The sequence below is a fragment of the Panthera leo genome, chromosome A2 (assembly GCF_018350215.1).
Source record: "Panthera leo isolate Ple1 chromosome A2, P.leo_Ple1_pat1.1, whole genome shotgun sequence".
Taxonomy (NCBI): domain Eukaryota; kingdom Metazoa; phylum Chordata; class Mammalia; order Carnivora; family Felidae; genus Panthera; species Panthera leo.
The window spans coordinates 142,562,932-142,583,966 of record NC_056680.1 but is presented as its reverse complement, the minus strand read 5'-3'; the positions used below and the strand labels follow the sequence as shown (position 1 = coordinate 142,583,966).

At 40.3% G+C, this 21,035-nt stretch overlaps 1 protein-coding gene across 1 annotated transcript in view; it reads left to right on the top strand.

Annotated features, from left to right (window-relative positions):
- GRM8 (glutamate metabotropic receptor 8) overlaps positions 1-21,035 on the top strand; it is a 756,021-nt gene that overhangs the window by 10,052 nt on the left and 724,934 nt on the right. The gene's annotated exons all lie outside the window — the stretch shown is intronic.

Sequence of the window (21,035 nt, the reverse complement as noted above, 5' to 3'; positions counted from 1 at the left end):
TGCTCCATATAAATCACTTGCTGGCTGACTTAGCAAGTAAAAGTACACAAAACAAAAATGAGATTTAACAATGTTCTCTCTGGCAGCAGATTTTTTTCTTTTGACTCATGCCTGGTTGGATTTCTGTTCATATTGGTCATCATCACAGCAGCTGCTATATGGATCTACTTTTAATTGTGTGCCCTTTTGGAAGTTGTGTTCCTTATTAAATAATGCATAGCTCAGGAGTAATGATCAGCATAATGGTCACTTGAACATGATTCCTAAAGCAGGGTCACTCAGATTACCACTTTTACTCATTTTTACTACCTGTGACAGTAGAGCAGACTGATTTAAGAAACTTAGACTGTAAGATACACATTAACTGGGAATTGAGAACAGTAAAAGAAGAAAGAAACTATGATTTGTCTCAGCTACCAGCAATTTGTCTTCAGAAACCATGACAGCTACCTCCTGATTCCCATTATGCAATGAGATTGCAAATAACATTCCACAGCAGTCTTAATCAATAGAGGGTCACAAGAGGCCCTTCTTTCCCCATGGTGGGAAAAAAATGGCCTTTTTACCAATTTAAGTGATAGAATACACTCTCTGGCAAAAGACAGAGACATCTCTTTTAGCTGTAATTGGGGATTTTCCTTAATCTCTAAGCACTCTTCCTAACATAAAACATACACAAAATCTTTGTGTATTTTAAGTACATGGTGAGCACCAGGCTGGTGGGGTGGGAAGGAGTCCAGGTATAGCATCATCCAAAGAAACCTTTATCTGTTTCCAGAATGAGGCCAAACTCTGCTGCTTTACTCCATTAGGCCCAGCAAGCTAATAAGCATGTGTTCTCCACGTTGGTCATTAGTCTCCTTCCAAGACTCTCCTAGGCTTCCCTCTGTGCTTGGGAGGCGGGGTTCCTTGGTGTAACATAGCCCCAGATCTATTGGTTATGTCCAGCTTCTGAGAATTCATGGGTCTGTCTCTGTGTCCCCCATAGTGCCACACTGGGCTTCCTTGGGATGTGAGGATGGTGATGTATTTTTGCTCCGGCTTCTCACCTTTGCTTCCTTTCAGGTAGACTGAGAGTAAACTCTAGCTTTGATTCGTGCTTGTACTATTTCTTACACTTTACGTATTTACATTGTGACAATTCTGTAAAACTTCTCAAAGTAGTTTATTATCTTCGCTCTGAGAACGTTTGAATTTATATTGTTTATAAAGCAAATGGCATTTCATACTTGTGCAGATTTGTTGTGCAGATATTTGTGGTTTATAGATATTTATTACAAGGGGCTGTCTCTTCACATTATAGATTATTATAATATGCTTATCTAGTGGTGCTGATACTCTTGAGTAAAACAGATTAATATGAATTATATAAAATAGGTCAGGCTCTGAAGTCAGATTGCCTGGGTTCAAATTCTGATGTAATGCTTATTAGCTATATTACCTTAAGCAAGCTGGTTAATCTCTCTATCTATAAAGACTAGATAATAATACTAATTCCTTCATAAGTTTTTAAATGAAGATAAACAAGATAAAGTGCATGGAGTCCTAAGCAAGATGCTTGGAAAATAGCACCATAAATGTTTGCTATAATGATAATGAGGAGGAAGATACTGATGTCCACCATCAGTAGGATATTCATTTTGAGTTATACCTTTTTTTCCAATTTCTCAACCGTTCGTCCTGACTTGCCTTATTTTGTGAACAATGGGAGGTTAGCATTAGAGGTGTAGTCATTGACCAAGAAACAACACAATTAATAGGTCCAAATAGGCTCTGGCATGGAGCAAGGCTATCTAATTTTTCTGAAGGCTAGACATGAGACTGGGACCTTGCCAACTCCATGCTCCAGCCAATTGAGCTAAAAAAGTAGTGGTACTGTTATTCTTTGCAAATCCACGTGTTAGGTGGTAGGAGTCCGTTTTATTTAATAATCAGAAAACCAAGGGAAAGATTGGATGACCCAAAGATAAGCTGTGCTAATTTTGCTGTTGTTCCAGCACTCAAACAAAAATGCTACTAGGTTTCAATAAAAAAAAATGAATTTTTCTCCTTTGGATTCTTTCCTGGTACCCCACTTTGAAAGTACAAGAGGTGGAGTTGTGGTTGAGGAGAAGCAGCTGGCTATGCTAGAGCTGGGTGGCAGCCTTTAAATCTGTCTTTCCGGTTAGAATTCCCTTTCTTTTCTGTGTTTGATACAATGTCCCAACATAGAAACACAGGCTCACTCTGGACCAAGAACGCTACCTTTTTATTGAGAGAGTAATTTTTCTTTCTCCTAGGGATGAATTGCATAACATTTGTACCTATCACCTTCTGATACAAATGTCAGAAATGTAAGCACTGAAAGAATTCAGAGGTACTTTCTTTCGAAGTCATATTCATTTTTGGATAACCAGAAAAATAGAGTGGAACTAAATATATTAAATTTGGACTCACACTATGACCTATCTTTTTCCACCTATTTACAATGTGAATAATTCAGTCAAACACCTATCAATTATGCCCCGGTAAATTTTCACTTCAAACATGGATAATTTACTCACATGTGAAAGGACTTCATAGGGAAAAAGAACTGAAGTTTTCATAATGCAGAATTCTAGTGAGGTCTTGTTAGGAAGGACAGAATCCTATCAGAGTGTTGGGAGATAATGCCAAATAGTTCTTGGTTTAGTTCTTTAAACTTGGTAAGCGCTAAATCTCCTTTTTTCCACCAAGAGAAGCAGAATAAGATGAAGAAATGCCAGCATAGTATTCACTTATTCACCTCCTTTAACAGGTGAAACAGGTAATAGTAAATCAATCCCCCAGCAGGTGTTTATTCATGTATTTATCTTGTAGGTATATGCATCATGTTTGACACTCTAGGGAACAGCTATGAAAGTAGGTTTTAAGCTTTTACGTTGCTTAGATCTAGTTGGGGAGAAATATATAAAATAACAACAAACGACATAAAACAATATTGTAAGGGCTGTAGTGTGGTGCCAGGGTTTCAAAGAAAGGCTGACCTCACCTGAAGAAGTTGCAGTTATCCGTCAAGGGTTCCTGTGGTAATGTGGGGTTTGGCTGGACCCAGAGGGATGAGTAGGAGCCTCTCAACCAAGAGACTAGGAGAGGAGGAAGGCTCTTCCAGGCGTGGGAAGTCCCATGAACCTTTGACCTGATGCACGGCCCTGTTCAACTAAGTGAAGACGGAAGTAAATGAAAACCATGTTCCTTCCTCATAGCATGTCTCTCCTATGATGATAAAACCTGAAAGGATCACTTTAAGAGTCTTCTGGGAGGATTCAAAATGAGGAAGGTTGAAGGGCTATTTTCCCTGCTCCCATTGAATACAAAATTTGGGACCGCTATTAAAATCCAAGCAAGTGTGTATAGAGCATCCAGAGGGCAGAATGCCCAGCCCCCAGTCAGGGGTAGGCATAGATAAAGTGGCGAGTTGCTGTGGGATTCAAGGAGGGGGCTAGTGGACCCAGGAAAACCCTTACCCCATCCCCATTCTTTGTACTTTGGAAATCCATGAAACATAAGATCAAAAAATTTTTTTTTTCATTTGTCACATGCATATCTGTTTTTTTAAATCTTTATTCACTTTTGAGAGACAGATACAGAGCATGAGTGGGGGAGGGACAGAGAGGGGGACACAGGCTCCAGGCAGGCTCCGAAGCAGGCTCCAGGCTCTGAGCACTCAGCACAGAGTGCACTCAGCAGAGAGCCCGACCCAGGACTGGAACCCACGAACTCTGAGATCATGACCTGAGCCGAAGTCGGATGCTCAACCGACTGAGCCACCTAGGCACCCTGTCACGTGCATATCTTGACTGTTCATATTCTTATTAAGCATAGATATATAATTTATTGTTGAGAGAGAAATTAAATACAGTATCAGTGAATCAACTTTATTTTCCTCATTCCAATAAGGAAAGCCACCATCCTTGAGAGGCTCACAGTTTCTTATTTCTATCTTCTTGACCCCTCACTAAACTGAGAGTAATCATATCTGTACTTCCTCTGTTTCACAAAGTGGTCATAGATCTTGAAAATGTAAAAATTTGGGGGAATTTACAGTATTCTAAGTGTTAAGTGTTTTGAATGATTTGGATGTAGGTTCTAAATTGAAAATGGCGTAAGTGATTATTTTTCTTCTTAATGCTGCAGTACTTTAACTCGTAATTTCTACTCTTGTAACCCCACTGATTTAAATGGGAGCTAGATGTGAGATGTTTTGTTGTCTTTGAAACCACTGGGATAGAATTTTAAATCCTTGGATTTTTTTCCCCCTCTACCCGAGGAAATGAAGATACTGGAAATTCCATTTTTTAGTTTGGATTACTTTATTTCATTTATATTCATGCAGCTAAAGTACCTAGTGAAGTATTGCATGTGTATAAATTAGTATTTACAGGTAACACCTTGCTGAAAATAAAATAGATTAAGTGGAGAATATTTTTCCCACAGCTTCCTTCTCTAACGAAAATAAAATAACCCAGCACCACTTCTTAACTGAATGCCCCATCTGTCACCTCCATGCTGCTCTGAGCCAACACTGTCCTGGGAGTAGCGTGGGGCCAAGGGTCTACATGCGAATCAGGGTGGGTTTAAACACATGCTGGGAGAATTGGGATTTGAAGCTTCAGGCTTATATTTACTTTTATGTATTTCTCTGACTTATGGGGAACTAAAAGGAAAACCTGTATTTTTGGACTGTAATTACAGTTAAATTTCAGCCTGTACCAATCAGTATTAGGCCTAGCATATGATAAAAAAACGGATATTAAATCAGTGATCTAACATACAGTAGTGGTCCAAGGTTGGTGAAGAAATATTATTTTAACCCCTTATTTTTAAAATTTCATGATGTTTAAACTAATAACCTTAATATTTCATTCTAGTAAAGTGGTACAAGTTTAGGATTTTGAAGGTAAATAAATGTAAAACCTATAAATATGCTGATCACATCTACATGATAAGAATTATCCTTAAAGAATCTATTTTCTGTTAGAAAGTGATTCTTATTGGGGCACCTGGGTAGCTTAGTCGGTTAAGCATCTGACTTTGGCTCAGGTCATCTCACGGTTCGTGGGTTCGAGCCCTGTGTTGGGCTCTGTGCTGACAGCTTAGAGCCTGGAGTCTGCTTTGGATTCTCTGTCTCCCTCTCTCTCTGGCCTTTCGCTGCTTGTTCTCTCTCTCTCGCGCTCTCTCTCTCTCTCTCAAAAAATAAGTAAACATACAATAATTAAAAAAAAGGAAAATGATTCTTATGAAGGAAAAAGGATAGTTTTGCATTGCGCTTTTTTTTATGTAACTCAGTTAAATTCATTAGTGGGGTTCCACTGTTTTCAAATATACTCACTAACCAACATTTAAAACATGTTTTAGGAAACTTGGTGCAAAATATTTTTTTCTGAAGTTGTTTTTCCTAGTTCTCCTTTAAAAAATTTTTTTTTAGTTTATGTTTTGAGAGAGAGAGCGAGCGAGCGCAAGCAGGGGAGGGGCAGAGAGAGAGGGAGAGAATCCCAAGCAGGCTCCACATTGTCAGCACAGAGCCGGATTGCAGGGCTCGAACTCATGAACTTGTGAGATCATGACCTGAACTGTAATCAAGAGTTGGGATGCTTAACTGACTGAGCCACCCAGGTGCCCCTTCCTATTCTCCTAATACTTGCCATTATGGAACCTTAGAGATGGAAGGGATTTCTGAGATCTTCTATTACAGCTTTTCATTCAAAGCAGAATCTAATCTATTAAGATCCTTGGTACATAGTCATTCAGTGCTGCCTTTTGCTCCTCTTAACTGTGTCACATATGTCTCCACCCAACCCCCCTCTAGAATATAATGTTCTTGACAGTAAGAAAGATGCCGGACTCATCTTTATGTTCCTGAGGGTGCCTGGCATGGTCCTTGGCACATAGTAGGTACCAAATGAATGCATCCTTAACTGATTTAACAATGTCAGTGAGGGGATGCAATATTCTCACCAACTGTCCACTCCATTTTGTAATGGAATAATTTTTTTCTTTATTCTGACCTGAATTTCTTCTCCCCTGTGAATAGTTTTCAGAATGATTTAATTCCATATAGCATGGGGAAGCCTATCTAGCCAGTTGGACCAGATGAAGCAATCCTGGTGCTTAAGAGGGGGGCAGATGTCATGGTCAATCACTTCTACCCATTGGTCCTGCTCCTGTCTTCTGATACATCTTTTTCATGAGACATACAGTCCTTCAAATGTTTGCAGATCCCTGTTGTTCCTGAGTCTTGAGTTCTTTAGGCTCAAAGTTCCTATTGTTTACCTGCTCCTACTAGTAACAGCATAAAAGCTAACGTTTGAAAGCTTCCTATATACCAGGTGCTGTGCTAAACACTTAGCATGCCTGATCATATTTGATCCTTATCACAATTCCATCAGATAGCTATGGTTTTCAGATGAGGAAATGAGGCTTATTAAGGTTCCTTAGATAACTGACTTAGAAAGTAAGTGGCCGTGCCATACTCAAACCGTGGTCTGACAAATGCAAAAGCTCATGATTTTAACCACTGTTTTGTATAGCCTTTCATACAGTATGATTTTAAATCCTTTCTGTTATGGCTTCCTTCCCCCTGAACACAATCCTGCTGGTAGTTTAACTCTGTTCTAAGTTAAATCCATTTTTCCTTGCTATTCTAAAAGATTGCTTTTGAGCAGAAGAGTTAACACACAGAACCTCAGCTCTGTAAGCCTTACACTTACTTGTAAGCCTCAGTGTGGAGTGGCTGGAATGGCAGATGGGCTGGCCAGCACATCCTCAGTGGGCAGTGACCTCAATACAAGGATCAAGTCTGACTACCCATGGCCTCATATGGCCTCCCTGCTCCTGGAGTGGTCACACAGCTCCTTGGGAAATGTTGGGAAGTGTGTACTCCTTTAGCAGTGTTGATGGGAGCTTTCTATTGTTCCAGATGTTTTCCAAGGAGGATACTGGATGGGAAGAATTTGTATTATTACAGATGGCCATAGCACTTTATGTATCAGGAAGTTTTCCATGGAAGGATGAATGTATACAAAATTATTCTTTGAAGTTAATGGCAGGATGTGGTAAAACTACTTGGACTTCAGGAAAACACTGAGAACATTAAAATAAATACATGGTTTGCACCTACTCCTTTCCCAAACTAAAATATGACGCACAATAGCATTTCCTCAACATGTGGGATCAAGTTCTAGATCAAATGCAGAGATGATAAAATGAACGTATTTGTATTAAGGTTCTTTGATTTACTCCTCATTTCCATTGAGTCTAGCTTTGAATGGTTGGGTAGAGATATTGGGACCAAAGGTTATGATACTATCAACATCAGAATAGCAGATGATACATTTTCATATATGTGGGGAGAGAACAGAGTTCCCATCCTATTTCCTGTACCTTGGCAGAAGAAGAGAATTGTTTTTTTTCAGCCACTTTTGGGGGTAGACTTGGTCAGCAGCCCCTCTTGTCCATCAGGTAACCAGCCCCAGAGCCTCCTGATACTGCTGCTGTGTATTCATGGCTGCCCCCACCCCCTTTCTTCCTCTGTTAACCTGCCTTATTATTCTACTCCAAGGCTTCTTTAACCATGCTAGGATGTATTTGGTTATACGTTTACTTTGAAAACACGGTTGATCTTTTTAGAGTTCCTCTAGATTTTCCTATTAGATAAAAACAGATTTTTATACCTTTTGTTTCCATGGTAATGGATTCCAGGACTACTTTAGAAAACAACTAGCTTCGTGTGCCAATGGAAAGTTGGAGCATTATGGCCTAACACGATAAATATTAGCCCACCTGTAAAAGGAGAGCAAACTAGATAGAAACACTTAGAACCATGGTCGTGAGATAATGTGAGCATATTTTAAATGAAATCAGTGGAATTTGGAAAGCGAATCTTGGCATTGCAGGCAAATGGTTTGGGAGCATTAGCATGAAATTTAGTGTTCACTAATCAGCTCAAGGCAGAAAGAGCTTAATTAACTTGAGGCATTAGTTTTAAATTTAACAGTTTAGAAGAAGCCATAGAACCCCATTTCTAAATTTTCAGAAACTTTCCCAAGTTTTTGCAAGGGTCAGTTCTGCTCTTGGGAAGTTGGAGGAGGATGTAGGCAGAGAAGAGCCTTCCTTGGGCTGTTTGCCTTTTGGTGAAAGGGAGATTATTTCCAAAACCTCAAGGGAGACTACCTGGTATTGTCGGCAAATGTACCTTTTAGGAATCTGGGGTACAGACTATATAACTCAATAGAAAATCTATTAGAGTTGGCTAAAGACAGGGCAAACATAAAAAGCAGATATTTTTCCTGGGAAAAATAGAGCTACTTTTATAAAGAGTCTTAGGTTTCTGAGCATGTGGAAGGGAAAGGAATAATAAGATTTTTGAGGTCAACCCTGACTGCCCCTAGAAGCCTGCTTTTTGTTATAAGGAGGAAGAATGAGAGGGAAGAGGAAAGGCAGAGGGAAGAAAAGAGGAAGGAAGAGTGGAGAGGAAGATCAGAGGTGTGCACCAAGCTGACTGTGCTTATTTGGAAGGAGAGAATGAAAGTCCCTTTTGTCCTAATGCGGACTTTAATATTTAAAATTACCCTTGCCATTATTGAGGATATTAAGATGCTTTTATGTTGAACTGATTAAAATTACATTTGGAATAATAAGTGGCATGTAATGTACAAATACCTTCCCCAGACACCTTTAAAAAGTTTTTTTTTTAAGCATAAAAATCATAAACAACTGTAATGGAAAGTTTCCAGAAGCATTCTTCTAGGAGACATAGAGTTGTGGGGCCAGGAACACAGGGACAGCAGGTCTTATGAAATGTTTTACTATAAGACTGGGGGCTCTCCACCTGCCTGGAAGGATTCAGGACATTGCTTCTAATGAAATTAAAGGGAGGTTGAACTACTCTGGAACTCTATTCATTTTCTTCTTAATATTTCTAAGATTGAAGATGCCTGTTAATACAGGTCTTTTATGTATCTGGTAGGGAGAGTTTACGAAGGCTGATTGATTTTGATCTAGCTCATTTCTTTCAGCATTTGCAGCAGTGATCCAAATGATCACACTTGTTTTTCCCCTTGTCCACACTGCATTAGACCTTTTTCAAACCCACTTTATTTCCATTTCTCCTCCCCAGCAGCATGGGTTGCACACAAATGGCTTTTGTAATTGGAATGTAAATGTACCATCCTCTCCAAGGAGGGAGGCTCCACTTTGCTGAAGGTTAGCTGAGACCCAAGGCTTGGCAAGGAGTCCTTTAGGGTATGCTGGCAGGTCAGCCTGCTGGCTTTGAAAAGAGCCTTCCATGAGTACCACTGCAAGCATTTACCAACCACTGTAATTCCCAAGGGAAAGCTCTGTGGCTTCCTGGAGGGTTCCTTTCTTTATCTCCACCCCAAATGGGTACCCAAATGGCAGACAGACTGCTCCCTCGTGAAAAGGTCTAGTTAACTCCAGATGACCCTGGTGTAAGAGAGGGAGTTGCCTCCACCCACTCCCACTTCTCCTCCGCAATCTCTCCTTTGCCCTTTTCCTGCTTTCCTGTGGGTTGCTTGAACATTTTATAGAATTCCATTTTAATTTAGAGTGGTGTTATTTTGATTTGATTTCTATTTTAGGGTATGTCTCTTTAAATAGCTTTTTTTTGGTGGTTCTCCATATAACATTTATTTATACATAATTTTTCATAGTCTACTGGTGTTGATATTTTACCAGTTCCATTGAAGTGTAGGAACTTATGTCCCTTTACCCTCCCCCTTTTATCATTGTTTTAAATACGTCCTCTGCATACTTGAGAACCATAATCGATAGTATTATGATTTTTGCTTTATTCTTAAACTATATTTAGAAAACTGAAGAGAAATAAAATCTTGTATTTATCCATACTTTTGCTCTGTTGTTCTTCTTTCCTGATGTTCAAAGATTCCTTTTTTAATCTTTTCCTTTGTTTAGAGACCTGTCTTTAGCCATTGTTTTGGGTAGGCCTGTTACTTTTCCTTCTGAGAATGTCCTTCCTGAAGCATATTTTCTCTGGACATAGAATCCTGGATTGATTATCCTTTTCTTCCTTTTTTGAAAGCCATTGCACCATTTCCTTCAGGCCTCCTTGATTTCTTATGAGAAATCCTCTATAGTTAATGCATTGTTTCTCATTGGCTACTTTCCAGATTTTGTCTTTGTCTTTAGTTTTCAGAAGTGTGATGATAATGTGTCTTGGTGTGGATTTCTGGGTTTATCCTGTTTGGTCTTTACTGAGATTCTTGGGTCTTCTTTTGCCAAGTTTGTGAAGTTTTCAGCCATTATTTCTTTAAATACTTGTTCAGCTCTACCCTCTTTTTCCTGTTCTTCTGGGAGTCAGATGATCTATATTTTAGGACTGTTTTTGATAATCCTACAGTCTCTGAGACTCTGTTCTTTTTCTTTTTTTTACTGGTCTACTTTCTCTCTATTCGATTGGGTAATTTCTATTTTTCTATCCTCAGTTCACTGATTCTTTCTCCTCTCCATTTTGCTGTTGAGCCTGTCAATTAACATTTTTTTAAAAATTTCAGTTATGTTATATTTTAGTATCAAACTATTATTTGGTTCTTCTTTATATCTTCTCTCTCTTTGCTGATAATTCTTATTTCTTTGCCAAATCTTTCTAGTTTTTCCATTTGTGTCAAGAATGTTTATAATTATTTGTTGATACCATTCTGGCTCGGGGTGGGGGGTGCCTTGATACTGCTCCATGTGACCTCCACTTACATTGCTGGGAATTGGCGCTGCAGAATGGTGATGGTAAAGTCCTGACTCTCCACTAGGCTCAACTAATACCCGACAAAGATGAAAATCCAGTCTCCCCATTCAAACTTCTCTAAGATCATCCTGGTCAGGGTATTGGGATACTTTGCTATAGTCTTGGCCTTTGCTGGTGTGGGACTAAAGTCTTTTCTGCAGTGTTTAGATGTAGTAAAATGTTCATTACCTAAAAGTTTTCTATCTAAAGCATCTAGGCTGCTCCTTTCCTGGTTCTTTGGAGAGAGGGCCTTTTTATTTTTTTTCTATATGTGTTAGAATTTCCATGTTCCTGGATTCTCTAGTATTTAGTCTAAAATATATGAGGAAAAAAGAAAATCTAGGAACTCATCGCCATGTTATTCCTTGTGTCGTGAGGTCCTTAACCTTCTTTAAAACAATTTAAAAAAAAATTTTTTTTTTAACGTTTATTTAGTTTTGAGACAGAGCATGAACGGGGAGGGTCAGAGAGAGGGAGACACAGAATCTGAAACAGGCTCCAGGCTCTGAGCTGTCAGCACAGAGCCCGACGCGGGGCTTGAACTCAAGGACCGCGAGATCATGACCTGAGCCGAAGTCAGCCGCCCAACCGACTGAGCCACCCAGGCGCCCCTAAAAAAATTTTTTTTAATGTTTATTTATTTGAGAGAGAGAGAGAGAGAGAGAGAGAGAGAGAGAGAGGAGAGAGAGAATGAGCAGGGGAGGGGCAGAGAGAGAGGGAAACACAGAATCCGAAGCAGGCTCCAGGCTCTGAGCTGTCAGCCCAGAGCCCGACGCGGGGCTCGAGCTCACAAACCATGAGATCATGACCTGAGCTGAAGTCGGATGCTTAACCAACTGAGCCACCCAGGTGCCCCAAGTTAACCTTCTTGACTTCTCTTTACCTTTCAGAGTATTCTTATGTTCTAGATGTAGTGTCCATGTTTTTAGCTATATCTAAGGGAGGAATAGGGAATGGTATGTTTACTACTTCTTCCTGTCAGAGGTCCTTTTGATCCTTTTGATCTGTATCCATGCCAGAAAGTCTTTGTATTGTTGCACTCTCTCAAGGTCAGGCAACATGGTATAGTTTTGAGAACACCCAATAATTCTGGTGTTCTCAAATTCAGGGAAACTTGGCTTGGAACAAGAATTGCTTCAGGATAGAACCAGCCTCAAGCACTACAGCAATGGAAAGGACATTTTGGTGAAGAGGACCAATCACATGTTTTGTGGTTAGATGAACCTGGGTTCAAATCCTGTTTCTACCATGTAATTATATTATATATAATTATATAATTATATAACATTGATATGTTTTTTACTCTCCCTGAGCTTCATTGTGTCTACCTGTTGTGAGTAGAAGTGGCATATTTCTGGTGCCTGGTACACATCAGCTGCTATAAAAGAATAGCTACTATTGCTACAAAGCAGGTTATAAATTTTCTGGGTATTTTGTCAATAATCTGACCTCTACCAGAAGAGAAAAAGCTGAAAACCCAGTGAGGATGCTGTTTTATGTAAACAAGTCATAGTTAAATGATGTCCAGAAATGATGTCTTCCTGTACCAAATACTGTGTCCAATAAGAACTTGGAGAAAGCACAGTGGTTCCTCTAAGGAAGTGGAGTAGAATCGTTTCAAAAGCAATGGGTGGCTTGTTGTTAAAGTTAATGCTGTGATGTATCCCCATTCTCTGTTTAAAAGATTTTACAATGCAAGAAGCAAATTAAGGGAACTTGGGGAAGGTTCCTCTGCTCCCTAAGGAGCAGAGCTGGAAGAATGAGTCATTGATAGTATTTTTAGACAATGTTCTGTTGCTGATAACTTCAGCTTGATTGTTTATTGACTTCAGAATGTGTCTTTTAGCTCCTAACTACAAGTCAGGTGAGAGCTGAGGGGCAGGAAGGAGGGTCTTATTGCTTTTCCCAGGGGAAGGGTAGATTTCTAAGCTGGAAGGGACAAGGAGGCTATTCTTGGCTTTCTGAGTCAGTGGATTTAATGTTGATGGGCTCTAGATAAAGACAGTCCATGGAGACCTTTTGACCATTGTGGACGCTGAGCCAGTATGGCAACTTGGAACACTCATGGAGGAGTGCAGCATCTGGTCAGTTTCCCAGACAGGAGATTCTTATATAAGTGATTTATTAAAAAGCATTCTCAGGAGAAAGGATGTGGTTTCAGGTGAAGCCTAGTGTCAACCTGATCCCATGAGATGCTCTGTAACATTAATCACATCAGAATCTAATCTGTCTTGAGGCACAGGAGTGAGGATTTAATATCCTTGCACCAATCAGTTCTTAGCTAGGGACAGCCTTGCCCTGAGTTAGGGATGATTCCCAAGCACCTTTGGGCAAAGTGGCTCTATTACCTAAGGTCAGTTCTCTGGAGAAGGTTACAGGTATGAGGATAGAAGTAGCACTAGCAGCTGCTGGAAGAGGGATCCCTGGGAATATGGGCGTGACTCAACAGGGCTTATCATGGCACCAGGTAAAAACCGTTGACTTGGGTAACAGAAGGTTTGGTTTCTCCCTAATTTGCAGTGTGACCTTGAGTGAATCATTCAATCTCTCTGCTTTATGTGTGAAAAAGAATTGGCAGAGGTGGACTCTTAAGGCCTTGTTTACTCAGGTGAGTTGATTGAGAACATTGGATTTAGTAAGACCTGGGCCTTCTGACCTGTGGTCCATGGAAATAAAACCTTCAAGAAGACAAAGCAGGCAACTGTGATGATATTGCCACATAGCCTGAAACCCAGGGAGGCATCTTTGGGGACCTGGAAGGGAAGAGGCTTCCTTGCTTTGGAGGCTGGGACCCACACAAGCTTAGGGTCAGGGGCAGAAGAGCTGTATGGCTGGTGACCAAGGGGACAGCAAGGACGTATACATTAGAGACTTAGTCTGGAAAGCAGATTCTGGGTGGAACCAAGGCTCCTTGCTCCCTAAGTGGTTGCAGTGGGAATCTGCTCTAGTTAGAAGTTTAAATAAACATATTTATCCTCGTATTTTGTAAACGTTTTTTTTTTTTTTTTTGGTGTGTGATTTTAATTCCAGCCCTCTAATAAGAACGCTTTTCATAATTTGAGTACATTATTAGCAACATTTTGCAATAATTCTTTGACTTATTACTGAAGTTTGTACGTCAGTCAGGGGAAAAGGCAGATGTTTCTGGATTTTCATATGTGCCCATATGCAGAAACTGGACAGCTGTAGGGAGCAGCAGGAGCAGGTGAGGTTGGGGTTGGGGTGGAGTGAAATCTCAGTAGTGTAAGTTCTCAGGCTCTCTCGGGACAGTGGAGCTCCTACCTGTAATGCAGACAGTTTTCCTTCTCTAGGATAGAGGTTTCTATTGAGGATATGTTATTGTAATATGACACAAGTGGTTGATACTTTGCCATTACTCTTGCTGAAATATGGCATAGATGCTGTGTTGGTCTCTGAAACTGGTGGTTTCAGGAAATTATGTCAACATCCAACAAAATAAATTTCTGGGGAGGCTGATTTTTTTCATGCAGGTCCTCTGATTACAAACCTTTTGCCACTCTCAAACTTTAGTTTACCCTGCATACCTTCTCAGTCTGGAAACGCCTTCACTGTGGAGTTGAATCTCAATTGATTGGCTTCATAGTAGGTTATGGAAGAAGCCTTCAGCTGGCATTTTTTTGGGGGCATAGTCACCTATGTTGGCTTTCACCCAAAGCCAAGCATTTATTGTCTGGAGTTGGATGTTTCTAAGAACTTTTCAAGCTTGGGTATTTATTAATAAAAAGACTGCATTGTTATGGGACCAGTATCTTTTCTCCATTTTTCAAAGGGTTCTGCATCTGAGAAAGCTTCAGTCCCTTTCAGAGGGAGGAAGGTCTCAGCTTGGTGCAGCAAAAGGAAATTCTGCCAAGGAGTGAGCTGCCTATTTGCATGGGTCCTGCCAAATTTGGGAGTTGCTTAGTAGATTGGCTTTTCCAAAGGAGAAGTCAGTTTACAGCCTGGTCAGCAGATCTGTGGTCTGCTGGGGCTTGTGTACCTCAGATGTCTCATCTCCTGTGGGTGGAGGTTTTGGGATGGACTTGGAAGCTCACAGGCATATTATTGGAATTTGTGTGAGGATGGTGTGGCAATGCTGCCTTTTCTGCTGACTCTCCTTTCTCTGGGCTCTTGAAATATCTGTGTTCATAAATAGTGGCTTATTTAAAATTCAAGGCACAACTGTAAAAATCATTTCATTTAGAAAGAAAAATTAATTATTTTAAGTATCTCCTTAGGAGATTTGGTAAAAACATGACTTATGAAATAATTTTTGCCACAGAAGAAAAAGTCTTTACTGTATTTCTATATTTCAGTCTTGCTGTAGTTGACATTTTAAGGATGAAACTTCCTTGGCTGAGATGTCACCTGGACAGATATCACCATTTGCTACTAATGATGATTGATAGTAGTCAAAAAAGTTCTTCTGTGTCAAGAGGGCACTTGGAAGGCAGGTTATAAAGAGCAGTTCTCACCATCTAAAAGCATTTGTTATCACTCATGCTTTGATGCAGCAACACATTGCAGTTCTTGGCATAATGAGAGCCGGGTTTCAGGAGTTACTGCTGCCACCAAGTCTTACCTGCCAAACTATAGAGACAAACTATTTTGAGGATTAAAGGATGGAATCCCTTTGTGCTTTGTTGAAGCAGAACTGAAAGGTTTATAATGACAGACTGAATCATTAGGAGGCATGAAAGAAAAAGAAGCAGCAAGGCTGAAAGTATTCTGTGCTAGAAAAGAGTTGACGCCCTTTGAACATTTAAGTTCAAATAATGTGCCGTCCTTTATCTCCAGAGAGCACACTACTGACCCACTGTTGGTGGAGCATGTGCTATGGGTTGTTTTCCAGCAGAGAGGATGTATTTTCTTCAGATCTGCCTCCGCATACTTGCCAGAGATCTCCTGTGGGACCAGCGACAGGCACTGAGGAGCCTGAAGGCTGGAGAAAGCGGGGAGGGGGGGGTGTGCTGGATCGTAATGGCTAATGCTTATTGAGTGCTTGTGATGTGCCAGTTTCCTTCTAAACAGTTTACATGGATCCCCTCAATTATTCTTTACAACTGACCATCTTATGGGGTAGGACTGCTTAATAGTCCCACCTTACAAATGGGGAAATTGAGGCTAAAGAACTTGTCCAAGGGCAGCTAGTAATCAGTGCAGCTGGGATTTGAGCTCATTGTGGATCATGCCAGGGCAGCAGCTCCTAAGCAGCATAACCTGCTACAGTCTAGTGAGCATTTGAGAACATGGATTCTGGGGTCAGAGAAACATGGGCTCAAATCCTGACTCCCTCAACTGGTTGGTCTGTGAACTTGGGTAGGTTATGTAACACAGTGAGGGCAAGAAAGGAGGTCAGAGAAACCTGCTACAGATCATGGCATATAATAAACACTCAATAAATGCTAGCCACTATTAGTGTTAGAGTTTCGTTTTTGCTACAGAACAGAGTGAAGCTAAGGGGTGGTGTTTCTGTACTTGAGAGTGCCTAAGAGAGAATTACCAGGGCATTCTTATTAATAGACTTCTGGGCTCCACTCACAACAGATCCTAAGTCAGTCGGGTCTGAGGGAGTGGTGGGTGGTTTGACCCAGGGACCTGAATTTGTTTTTCTTCCCTTTCTTTGTTTCTTTTTGTTTGTTTATTTTTCTTTCCTTTCCTTTCCTCTTCTCTTTCTTTCTGTTTTTTCTTTCACTTTTTAATTTTAATTCCATTGTTGTTAACATATAGTGTTATATTAGTTATAGGTATATGATATAGTGATTCAACAGTTCTATACATTAGTCAGTGCTCGTGATAAGTGTACTCTTTAATCTCCATCACTTGTTTCACTCATCTTCCCACCCACCTCATCTCTGGTAACCATCAGTTCTCTATCGTTAAGAGTCTGTTGGTTTCTCTCTCTCTCTCTTTTTCCCTTTGCTCATTTGTTTTGTTTCTTAAATTCCACATATGAGTGAAATCATATGGTATTTGTCTTACTCTGACTTATTTTGCTTCACATTTATACTCTCTAGCTCCATCCATGTTGTTGCAAATGGAAAGACTTCATTCTTTTTTATGGCCCAATAATATTCCGTTGTGTATATACACCACATCTTCTTTATCCATTCATCTGTTGATAGACACTTGGGCTGCTTCCATAATTTGGCTATTGTGAATAATGCTGCAATAAACATAGGGGTGCATGTATCCCTTTGAATTAGTGTTTTTCTATTTTTTGACTAACCCAGTATCACGATTCCCAGTAGTGTGACTATTGGATTGTAGGGTAGTTCTGTTTTTAACTTTTTGAGGAATCTCCAAACTGTTTTTCACAGTGGCTGTACCAGTTTGCATTCCCACTGACAGTGCACAAGGTTCCTTTTTCTCCACATCCTTGCCAACACTTGTTTCTTGTATTTTTTATTTTAGCCATTCTGACAGGTGTGAGGTGATATCTCATTGTGGTTTTGATTTGCATGCAGGAACCTGAATTTTTCAAAAGACCACTTGATATGGAACAAGCGGTCTGCAAATCTCATGTTGTGAAGCCCTGTGGTGTGGGAGTCACAGACTTGAGTCAGCTTCCTGCTCTGTGCCCATCCTGGCAAGGCTGACTGGCCACAGGCAGTGTGCACAAGGCCTCAGAATTGACCAAAATCCAGAGCTGCATTTTATCATTGATTTATGCATTGAGCCATAATCCAGCAATGGACTGGAACACAGATATTCTGTGGACTCTCTTAATCATTAAAAACCAAAAATAAACCACACACACAAAATTTAACCATCAAAAGGATTTTGTGTTTCATCAGTACTGGCCATTTTATAACATGTCCTGGAGCAAACAGAGGAGTAACTGATGGATTTTGACAGCTGAGAGGGATCTTGGAGACTCGAGTCAAACTCTGATTACCCCAATGCTGAAACTGAGGACTGGAGGGAAAAGCAGCTAACTGACAGATCTCAAAGTTAGTTGGCAGCAAAGTCTACAATAGGACACTCTGGCCACCTCTGGATGAGGGGTCACGCTTGAACCCTTTGGGAAGTTCTACACTCTCTGAATTTAGGGTGACAGCATAAAGGAAGGAGGAGTATGTCATCCGCTTGCCACTGCATGTGGTCTTTTCCTGTCTGGATGCTTTTTTCCACCATGTCTAGCCAGCACCTGCCTACTCATTCTTTAGGATCTTTTGCATGCTGTCTTTTCTGGGACAGTTTCTCTGATGTCTCCCACACTTGCTCCCAACAGAGTTCATTACTCTCCCTTTAGCTACTACTGAACCTTATGGCATTTACTGCACTAACTGGAATTTTTTTTGCTACTTGTCTTATTTCCTGGGATGTAATTAAGTGGCACAAATGGAAGGAACTCTCCAATTTTTCACACTTGCAGACATCCCTGATCATTTATTCACTCATTCTCATCTATGAATGGAGCCCCCACTATATGTACCAGGTTCATGTAGAGAATACAGAGAAAAGCAAAGAATGGGCTTCATAAATGAGAAGATGCATAAAAAGTTAGATAATGTAAAATACCACTATGTACTATGAGAAAACTAGAACAAGGATGATGTAATAGATAAATGATACTGGGTGGTCAGGGAAGAAACTTCTCAAAGGGTCTCTCATTTGAGCTGAGACCCAGATGATGGGACTCGGGGTCCATATAAAGATCTGAGAGAAGAGTCAGTATTCTAGAGGAAAGGAAGAGTGTGTGCAAATGAGTTAAAGTAAGAATGACCTAGGCATCTTTGAAGAAAAGAAGGAAGCCAGTGTAGAGAGAATGGAGTGTGCAAGAAGAGTAGTATAAGATGAAGAGTGGGACATAAGTAGGGGCACATCCCATAGGGCCTTGTAGGCCACAGTGGAGTGTGGTTTATAGTCCAGAGACAATGAGAAGCTGTTAGAGGTATTTAAGCAGTAATGTGGCATGGTGCAATTCACATTTTTAACAAGTCACTTTTATCTACCAAACTTTGACTTGTCCTTAGACTCTTAACACTATATGCAGGGCAGCCTGTACTTATTGATCAGGAATTTTTAAGGAAAATTTAAAAAAAACTCTTTAAAACACTGTTGCTAAATTCTTTGAGGGCCTCCTTCATGTTTTAATCATTTTTGTGTGCTGAGTACTTTGTACTGTGCCTGGCAAAGAGTAGATTCTTGGTGAATATTGGTTGTATGAATGAATGGTTTCTGAATTATTTTATGCCTTTGGAATAAAAAAGGGGCAAGTTTCTATTGGGTGATTAAAAAAAATTTTTTTTTAATGTTTGTTTATTTTTGAGAGAGACAGAGACAGAATGCAAGTGGGTTGGGGCAGAGAGAGAGGGAGACCCAGAATCCGAAGCAGGCTCCAGGCTCTCAACTGTCAGCACAGAGCCCAATGCCGGGCTCGAATTCACGAGCTGCGAGATCATGACCTGAGCCAAAGTCGGACGCTCAACCGACTGAGCCACCCAGGCGCCCCTGTTGGGTGAGTTTTTAAAGTAAGTCCACTAAGTGGTAGGTGGTAACATAATGTGAACATTAATTGGCATCCCAGCTTATCTCAGTTCACGTCAAGCATTTTTTAGTTCTATACAATTCAGGTATAGTTAAGCTGGAAGGTGACCAAGAGGAGGCTTCCAAAGCCCTGGAAATCACAACCAGATTGTCCCAGTAGCTTTTAAGTGTCAGATAGAGAAGGCCTGGTGTACTTCTGCCTCTGGTATTATGACAGACTGAATGTTTTGAGAAACTCTCCTGATTACACACACTGAGGAATGCCGGGTATCATATAAAAATGTGTAGCTAAGCTCATAGAAATTTCAGATAAATTCACAGGGGCTAGAAATGGAGAGCTGATATCAGGGTTGGCTGCCTTGGGGGTGGGTGAAGATAAAAGGAACCTGCAGACTTGGTTTTGAACTGTCACACAACAGGGGGTGATTGAGGTAGATGGTGGAATAGGAGACAGAGTCTTGGGTGCTACAGGGTAGTGAGTCAGGGCTGATTAAGAGCCTACAAAACTTGGAAGGCTTGAAGATCTGTATCTTTAGTGAAAAGATGGACTGAAAGATCCATCTGGCAAAGAAATTTGCTGTGAGAAGTTGCTTGTTCCAGCCTTGGCTGGAAATGGGGTAATAAAAAGAGTTTCTCCTGACAATTCTGACCTCATGAGGATTTGGGGTTTAAATTTACATAATCTTCATATGCTGTCCAGGAAACCTCAAATGAAAGAATTGGGTTAAGATGATTTCTAGTGTGAGAGTGACTCAGAAGGCCTGGCAAAGTCAGATGAGGCTTCTCTTTGGAGGAATATACCCATAGTTGAGGCTCTTTAGGAACCCCACAGATTGAGATCAGCCATGTATGAGTTCACAGTAAAAAGCTACTAATTATAGAGCGCACAAGCTATAAGTAGAAACAAAAAACAATAGAATTAGACTTCCCAAGGACTTCAATATAAGAATTATCAGAGTTAGAATATAAATTAAGTATTCTTAAAATATTTATAGAAATAAAATACATTTAAAACATGAGCAAGAAACAAGAGGCTGTTAAAAATGATTAATCAAGGGGTGCCTGGGTGACTCAGTCGGCTAAGCATCTGACTTCAGCTTAGGTCATGATCTCACGGTTCGTGAGTTCGAGCCCCGCATTGGGCTGTGTGCTGACAGCTCAGAGCCTGGAGCCTGCTTTGGATTCTGTTTCTCTCTCTCTCTCTCTCTCTGCCTCTCCCCTGCTCACACTCTGTCTCTCTCTCTCAAAATTAAATAAACATTAAAATTTTTTTTAAAAACGATTAGTCAGAATTTGAAAAAGAACCCAAATGAAATTCTGTAAATAAAGAATATTATATTTTAAATTGAAAACTGAAAGGGAAAAAAAAGATTTCACCACCAAGTTTTTTTGAAATCTGACTGATAAGGAGTTTGAATTTATAATATTGTTTAAAAGGTCTTACACATAGGGGCACCTGGGTGGCTCAGTCAGTTAACTGTCCGACTTCAGCTCAGGTCATGATCTCACAGTTCCTGAGTTCGAGCCGCATGTCAGGCTCTGTGCTGACAGCTCAGAGCCTGGAGCCTGCTTTGGATTCTGTGTCTCCCTCTCTCTCTTCCCCTCCCCTGCTCACACTCTGTCTCTCTCTCTCAAAAATAAATAAACATTAAAACAATTTTTAAAAGTCTTATAGAAAAGTATAAAAGCCATCATTATATAGCCTGATGAATTTTCACAAATTAAATGCACCATGTAACTAGTATTCAGTTTAAGAAAAAGAAACTCA